The sequence below is a fragment of the Paramisgurnus dabryanus genome, chromosome 16, assembly GCF_030506205.2.
Source record: "Paramisgurnus dabryanus chromosome 16, PD_genome_1.1, whole genome shotgun sequence".
Taxonomy (NCBI): Eukaryota; Metazoa; Chordata; class Actinopteri; order Cypriniformes; family Cobitidae; genus Paramisgurnus; species Paramisgurnus dabryanus.
The window spans coordinates 1715289-1721933 of record NC_133352.1 but is presented as its reverse complement, the minus strand read 5'-3'; the positions used below and the strand labels follow the sequence as shown (position 1 = coordinate 1721933).

At 32.4% G+C, this 6645-nt stretch overlaps 1 long non-coding RNA gene across 2 annotated transcripts; it reads right to left on the bottom strand.

The window, feature by feature from the left end:
* Window positions 1–3038: 3038 nt before the first annotated feature.
* Window positions 3039–6007, bottom strand: LOC135760856 (uncharacterized). Of its 2 annotated transcripts, XR_012335246.1 has the most exons (4): window positions 5564–6007; window positions 5240–5343; window positions 3166–3237; window positions 3039–3080 (listed from the first exon to the last, which is right to left on the bottom strand). It is a non-coding gene; the product is annotated as an uncharacterized lncRNA (long non-coding RNA). The 2 variants fall into 2 exon arrangements; XR_010537615.2 differs by having other exon boundaries at window positions 5240–6007.
* Window positions 6008–6645: the final 638 nt, after the last annotated feature.

The window sequence follows — 6645 nt, the reverse complement described above, 5'->3', positions numbered from 1 at the left end:
TGGACCCTCATCCAAAAAACTTTTGGTGGGGTTTCCAAGTTGCATTCCTCCCACCATAAGAACCTGAGGTAATCCAGATCCTAAGGAGCAACATAAAACTGGTGGAACATACGCTCAACATCGCACATAATGGCTACTTGCTCTTTTCGGAAACAACACACGACCCCAACAAGGGTGTTTGTGAGGTCAGGCCCAGTCAGTATATGCTTATTCAGAGAAGTATTCTGAAATCTTGCAGAGCAATCAAAGACAATGTGAATCTTGCCTGGCTTCCATGGTAAGGTATATACCATTCCGGCTGATTGTTTAACTCCCTCTCTGAGACCTTTTCAACATCACCTCTTGCTATTATGTCTTTCATAAAACCCAGGCAGTCTTTGTGGTATTGCTCATCCCTCTTTAAATGCTTTTCTAAGGATTTGAGTCTAAGCTCTGCACAAGCTTGTTGTTTGGCAAGTCTGGTCTCTCGCCCTTAAATAGCAATGGCATCTGATAGTGTCCATCTTGCGTTTGCTTAATGTCTTTTCTTAAACCTTAAGTCTTCTTGTGATGTAGAGACTTCCTCATTATTCCTTAAATTAAATAAAATGAAATAATTAAATAAAAATTCTCATGTTGCGCTGTCACAAAGTGATAGGCTACTGTACGTTATTTGTCCCAATTTCGCAATAAACTAATTCAAATGATTTCTATTTGAAATAAATATAAACTTGCAAATGCGCCTCATGCTGTTTGCTGGAGGAATTGACAGATGAGTTAATGACACTGTCTGCGTGTGGATTTTTTTCACCTCAGTGACAGTAAGAATATTTAGTAATCTTTAGGGTTAGGGTTTTTTTTTTAATTCTTCTCAAACTATTATATCATAACAGTGGCGAGGCTACACACTCAAATTGACAGCTGGTCCACCAAGTCAAAAGAAACACAAAATATTTTATTGGGAAAGCAGAAGAAATTACGCATAAATGACAATAAATTATAGTCTCTTTAATACTCGCTCAAATACGCATCATTCAGAAATAAATAACTATTTATAGAAAGTTAACTTTTGCATGTGTTTTTAAACATTCAAATGTTAACATGCAAGCAATTTTAAACAATTTGAATGCAAGATGTTAAGGTAAGCTGCACTGACAATGACGCACACATATACTCAAATGGATGCACACTCATATGCGGACGCACGGAGACGCGCGATTCTAAAGCATGCAAACCCAGGTGAAAAAAAAGTGCACTAAAATACACTTTATTTAAGTACACTTAGTACACTTTTCCACAATATACTAAAAGTGCTCTATTTTCGCACACTAATTTTGAACTTAGTATACTAAAAAGTAGTATTTAGTACTTCTTAAGATGAACTTAATACCATCTTAGTGTACTCAACTGTGCTATTTTGAGACACCATGAAGTTGAACTAAAATGTATTTTTAACATACTAGGTCTGTATTTAAAAAAAATATATTTAATTATAACTTGAAGTACACTTGAACCCACCTTTAAGCATTTTTAAATATACTTTAAAGTATACTAATGGTAAGTTAAAATAATATTCCAAATGTATTCCCAGGTGAAAAAAGTTCACTAAAATACACTATTTAAGTACACTTTCCACATTATACTAAAAGTGCTCTATTTTCGCACACTAATTTTGAACTTAGTATACTAAAAAGTAGTATTTAATACTTCTTAAGATGAACTTAATCCCATCTTAGTGTACTCAACTGTGCTATTTTGAGACACCATGAAGTTGAACTAAAATGTATTTTTAACATACTATGTCTGTATTTAAAAAAATATATTTCATTATAACTTGAAGTACACTTGAACCCACTTTTAAGCATTTTTAAATATATTTTAAAGTATACTAATGGTATGTTAAAATAATATTCCAAATGTATTCCCAGGTGAAACAAGTTCACTAAAATACACTATTTAAGTACACTTTCCACATTATACTAAAAGTGCTCTATTTTCACACACTAATTTTGAACTTAGTATACTAAAAAGTAGTATTAAGTACTTCTTAAGATGAACTTAAAACCATCTTAGTGTACTCAACTGTGCTATTTTGAGACACAATGAAGTTGAACTAAAATGTATTTTTAACATACTAGGTCTGTATTTAAAAAATATCTTTAATTACAACTTGAACCCACCTTTAAACATTTACGAATCTACTTTAAAATATACTAGTAGTATGTTAAAATAATATACCAAATGTATTCCCAGGTGAAAAAGTTCACTAAAATACACTTTAAGTTCACAACCTTAAGGTACCAAAAGCTCTTCATTTTCGTGCAGTAAATTGTGCTTAATATACTAAAAAGTAGTATTTAGTACTTGTTAAGACAAACTTAAGACAATCTAAGTGTACTCAACTGTGCTATTTTCTAAAATTGTATTCAGTTACAACTTGTAGCACATTTGAACCCACCTTTTAAACATTTATAAATGTAATTTAATAATTTCAGATATAATAATATTACATAAATAATATAGCATACAAATTGAAATAATAATATATTGCCCACACATTTGTATACATAAAATAAATCATTTCTAATGTACTGTATGTGACATTTGAATTACAGTCAAGTTTACCATTAGAATGTTATACATGTACTATTTTACCTGCATGTTTGCCACCAAAACATGTTTTAACTCATTCTAAAATGATACCTATTCTGTATTCATACATACGAACCGGTTTCTTCCGTCATTAACAACTAATTAAATGTTAAAGAAACAACTAAGTATGTATTTACTGCTATTGAAATGATTTTACAATATAAAACAAAGATCAGTGAAATGCAATGAGCTACTTTTATCAAATTGTGGAACATTAATACATCAATATGAAAAGAACACTATGAATATGCAACCATTGAATAATTATATAATCATAATGATGTAATTCACTAAACAAAAAGTTACTGGACAAATGCAGAAGTGCATTTGAACTTACTCGAGATAAACCTACAAATGGCTGAACCAAAACACAGAGCAGTTTAAATGTCACGTTTAAGTGGAGGGTTCTTCTTCTTGCCATTCAGACACTGAAGACTTAATCACAAGGTCTGTGAAAAGGAAACAGAATATATACAAAATTAACCAATAATTAATGAACATATGCATTAGAATTTTGTTAACTTCTCAGTTTACCTTTTAAAGCTTTGACTGTGTCCTCATCAAGCTTGACATGAGTGTCCGTTTGATCCGTCGCTACATGGCACTCTACAAGTTACATTGAACAAAGGGTTATAGGAGGTTTAACTCACTGACACTGATATAATGCAACCTGTGTGTATTACAGGATATTCTTTACTTTGATAATTGTGTTTTATTTTAACCAAGGGCATTTTCCATTGACATGTCTATTGTGGTCTTGCTTACAAGAAAAGTTCACCTCTGTTTAAGGAGATTTAAGGAAATCAGAAGTCATGCCAATGGACTCTATGCACGCTTAACTTCCACATTTGACTCAAGGCTGCTCTTAAGTTTTCGATGCAGGAGATTTAAAGCAGAGTAACAGCAGAATCGCTAAAATTACTTGTTTGCTGGATTTACCCAAATTTACAACCTATGATGTGTGAAGAATTGTCCAGATGTGCAAACTGAGAAAGGTTGCAAGTTTTATGTGTTGTCTTATCTCTGTAATCATTAAGATATATTCAGCTAGCCTGTACTAGCAGTGCTTACATTGTGCTGTTTTTTACAATCCGTCCAGCAGGCTAATCATGTTAGTAATATATTATTGTCTTTGTAATGTTGTCTAAAAGTGTCCGGTCCAACATCCAATAGGAAAATTCAACTGCAGTACAGGGCTCAAAATTAACTTTTTTTTGGTAGCACTGGTGCTCACAACTTTTAAGAGTTAGGAGCACCAGCAAAAATTTAGGCGCATCCATCCAAAAATTAAAAAGCACCACAACTACAATGTATATGTTAATAGATTTATTTTATTAAAATAAAATGCAACCACCAGGCTTTACATATCCTATGGCCAGCATTTAAAATTTGGTCTTTTATTTTATTTATTTTACTGCATAGATTCCTAAATTAATACCCAACTGCTTTTGAAATAGTATAGCAATAATAATTTACCAATTACAGATTACAGGTAAAATGATTAAGATTACAATAGAAAATCTAGCAAACACGTAAAACACTGATTAATTGGGACATTTACAAAAGTGACCTTAATATAGAAGGCTTAATATAGAAGGCTAATATTGGTATTGATAACTGCATTAACAGGATGCTATTACTACTAAATATGTTTTAAAAAATATATTTTTTATATAAAAACATACCATCAACATTGTCGTGTTCCACATCAACATGGACCACAAGGATGTTTGTTGGATGTCCATTCACCAGCGCATGCGCACATACACTATCAAACACTCTTTGACAGACAGGTCGGTGTCTCCATCAATAATGAACACATTTGTCATGACACTACTAGTGTTTTTGGCACTTTCGCCATGTTTAAGCAAGGTCTGGCGCTTAAAATGTTTTGATTCCGCCACCAACGCCGTTTTACAGGATTTACAGTAAGCAAAGTAAGTTACATCGAGCCATTTTCATAGCGGAGACACTCGTAATCTTTAAGCCACTCTCTCCTAAAGGTTAAACATCAAGTCTTATTTTCCGGTGGTGGAGTCGCATTTGAATCCGGATCGTCGTCATTAATTACAGTAGTAACATTGGCTGTAGTCGGCTTGTTCTCGTCATGCTCGCGGTGCGTCTTATTTTCGCGCTTCACGTACCAACGTAGCACGGCAACAAGGAATGACTGACGCTTATATTAGCCAATCTGCAGTCTTCATTAAATGTAAGAACTTAATGGTGAAATTTGATTGGTTATGTAACGTTGGAGAGAACACTGAACCTGGGACAGCAGCACGCAGCATCACAATCTAAATCAAGTCGCACCACAACAAAATGGGCAGTCGCAGAAATGCTCCCAAATATATTTTAAATATTTTAAATATTCATTTCGAGCCCTGCCAGTAACGTTAGCCACCGTTCAACCTGAAGAGGGCAGCACTCAGACGTTTTTACAACATGTAGTATTGAAACACTTTATATCCAACTTACACTAAAGCATCATTCTTACAGATCATTAACTAAAAAAGTTGGTTTAGGGTTTAGTTACTCTTTAAACATTAGCATTAGAAAAACGTAAAAGTTATCTAAATGTTATACAAATACTGTAGAACTAAAAACTTACCACCAAGAATAAGTATTTTTACGGGCTGTATCTTCATCTGTTCATCTCTACTTCGACTTATTGGATATTCTCGGCTCTGATTGGTCAATTTGAATGCCGCTGTGCTAAAAAAAGACAGGCTGTTATGATTTCTGAAATACAACAAGAGAAATGAAATGCCTAACTTTACTCACAAAAAAATGTAACGTTATGTTCCAAAAGCCACACAACATACACGCTTTAAGAAGCTGGGTTAAAATTAAGACATACTGTAATACTAAATGTTCTACTTATTTAATAGTTCACTAAAAATAAAAAGCAAAAATCTGTCATCAATTAACTTACCCTCATGTTCTCTCATTCATCTTCAAACAAAAACCGATGTACTTTAATGAAATCCAAGAAACGTATATTTCCCCTCGATGTCAGATCCACTTGATACTTAAAAACTGCTCACATTTCAAAAAGTTAATCGCAACAGCAATAAAAAACATCGCCGAAGTAATCCATGTGAATCGCGTTGTTTCAGCCAAGTCCTCTGATGATCACTATATATAATTTAACAGTTTTAGTTTCAACTTTCATCCACATTTACCAACGATCACGCACGTTGTGTATCGAACAACTGAATCAGGAAGCCAATGTGACGTACTGAATCCCAAGAACCAATGAGGTTTAGTCAGGTCCGTCACGTGTGTTGTTTGAATATAAACACTAACAAATTTATGTGGATTAACTTTGTAAAATCAATATATAATGCAAGTTCAATGATATGATGTTGAAATTGCAATGTTAGTCTATTAAAATTAATGTACATGTTAAAAAAAAAAATATATGTTTTTTTCTAAATACACTAAAACTTCTGTAAAAGTATGCTTGTGTTTAACATACTTTTTTTTAAAAATGTGTAATTAAACATATATTTTTTCCCAGCGTACTTCTAGTGCTCTTTTTAGAAATACGTTAAATGTATGTTTGAGTTTAGCATACTTATAAAAAGTGTAATTAAAGATATAATTATTACCAGCGTACCTCTAGTGCTCTTTTTAGAAATACATTAAAAGTATGCTTGAGTTTAGCATACTTATAAAAAGTGTAATTAAAAATATATTTATTACCAGTGTACCTCTAGTGCACTTTTTAGAAATACATTAAAAGTATGCTTGAGTTTAGCATACTTTTTTAAAGTGTAATTAAAGCTATAATTATTACCAGCGTACCTCTAGTGTACTTTTTAGAAATACATTAAAAGTATGCTTGAGTTTAGCATACTTGTAAAAAGTGTAATTAAAAATATATTTATTACCAGTGTACCTCTAGTGCACTTTTTAGAAATACATTAAAAGTATGCTTGAGTTTAGCATACTTTTTAAAGTGTAATTAAAGATATAATTATTACCAGCGTACCTCTAGTATACTTTTTAGAA